We start from the raw sequence: 1,969 nt of genomic DNA, 5'->3' as shown, positions 1-1,969 counted from the left end.
GCTTCCTTGCACACAAACGAGGACAAACACATCACCCAACTGAAAAAAAAAAAAAAATTTCACTTGCATCACAAATAATTTAAAATTTTTCACCACATGAAGTAAATATTTCGCAATAAAAAAAAATATAGCCCTAGGACTCGTGTGCACACCTTTTCTTCCCCACATCGCACACGCAAACAAAACTTCCAAATTATTACAAAATCACTCGATTATTATACATACATAAACACACATGTATTTTCCGAATAAGTGAGAAATGCAGGCCGATGAAAGTCAAATTTCGTTTCGGAAATTAAATCTCGCACAACTACCGACACATAACCAAACTTGCGTACATTTACATAGCATTAACCCTCTAAATAATAAACAAATGAAAGCAGAAAAAACAACATCGCTACCCACCGCGCGCGCTCCTGGCGGCGGGAGTAGGAACTACTTTGCACACAGACCGACATAGCCCCCTGCCAAAAACAGTAAAATAAATAATATATATAAGTCTTTTGGCGGGAAAAAATTTCTCAACCGCCTGGGAGCACCCTAGTGTGTGCCTGTCTTTAGGTTATGTTACTTTTAACTTCATTTTCTACAGGCAGACGCGAGGGTGCTCGCCCATTATTTTTATTTTTTTAAATTCTTTCCTACCTTTGGTGTGCCATGCAAGAATTTATCGTCAAAATGGCGGCCCCGAGTGCAAATTTCTCGTCTGCACTGCTGGCTGGATGATTATGTGATGTTTTGAAGGAGGGTGTTTTTTTTTTTGTTTGGATTTTGTGTGAGGGGGGGAGGGGGCTGGGCTAGCTTTTTTTTTTTTTTAAATTTTCTAAACATTCATCTCTTATGTAACAGTGTTCAGCATTAAAAAATTTAAAAGAAGAGGCACTTACTCATCAATTTCAAAACAGCCTATGAAGAAAAATAAAAAAAATTTAAATTCATTCCAGTTTTATACATTCATGATTTGATCACATGTATAACTTTTCTTTTTTATTACCTTATTTAATTTTATTATTATTACTACTATTGCTGCTACAACCTAGAAGATACCTCAGTGATACTAATACCTGCTGGTAAAGTTAAAGGTTTCACCTTTCTTTCTTTAAACATATCACAATACCTTTCTTGAGTTAAATATTATCTAATGGCTTTAAGAAGTTATGGTAATGTTCATCAGTTATAGAGTGTGGGTTTGTGTGTGTGTGTGAGAGTGTATTTTGAAGAGGGCTTTGGTGGTTGGGATGGTGAGGGTGGTGGGTGTTGTGTGTGGGGAGGGGGGGGGGGGGGGGAAGTAAAAGAGTGTTCATTACACGATTTCTCCTGTTGTTTGTAACAATCACACCTGGTATAGCTATTTCGAGTGGCAAATACAAACTGCAAAAAAAAAACATCTATATCATTGCCAACGGCCATATCACGATGAACACACCGGTTCTCGTCCGATCACCGAAGTTAAGCATCGTCGAGCGTGGTTAGTACTTAGATGGGTGACCGCTTGGGAACACCACGTGCCGTTGGCACTACTATTTTGCACCCTACAGAAAAAAATTTTTTTTTAAAAATTTCAATTTTAAATTTTTTTTTCCCCCACAATCACCACATTTTCCCCCCCCCCCCCCCTAACACACACACACACACACACTCACTCTCTCTCAATCAATCAATCAATCAATCAATCAATCAATCACTCACTCAATCACTCACTCACTCACCCACCCAGCAGCAGCTGTGAATCTTTGCATGTGTATACCTCATACAAAATTCAAAGTGAAAAAATAAATAGATAAGTGTATATGTATGTATGTATGTATGTATGTATGTATGTATGTATGTATATATGTATATATATATATATATATATATATATATATAAACACACACACACACACCTATTTTGAAGTTTCTCTGTTTCAGTGGGCAGTTATGTATAATAATGAGAGATTCAAAAAGACGTTGATAACAATGTCATCAA

General features: G+C 36.8%; 1 non-coding gene across 1 annotated transcript; it reads left to right on the top strand.

The window, feature by feature from the left end:
• The first annotated feature begins 1,398 nt into the window (after positions 1-1,398).
• Positions 1,399-1,517, top strand: LOC134544324 (5S ribosomal RNA). Its single transcript, XR_010077678.1, has one exon. It is a non-coding gene; the product is annotated as a 5S ribosomal RNA (ribosomal RNA).
• The last annotated feature ends 452 nt before the right edge of the window (positions 1,518-1,969 follow it).

The sequence above is a fragment of the Bacillus rossius genome, unplaced genomic scaffold (genome assembly GCF_032445375.1).
Source record: "Bacillus rossius redtenbacheri isolate Brsri unplaced genomic scaffold, Brsri_v3 Brsri_v3_scf36, whole genome shotgun sequence".
NCBI lineage: Eukaryota > Metazoa > Arthropoda > Insecta > Phasmatodea > Bacillidae > Bacillus > Bacillus rossius.
Note: the sequence above shows the minus strand (reverse complement) of the source record. Positions and strands in the feature narration are given on the sequence as shown.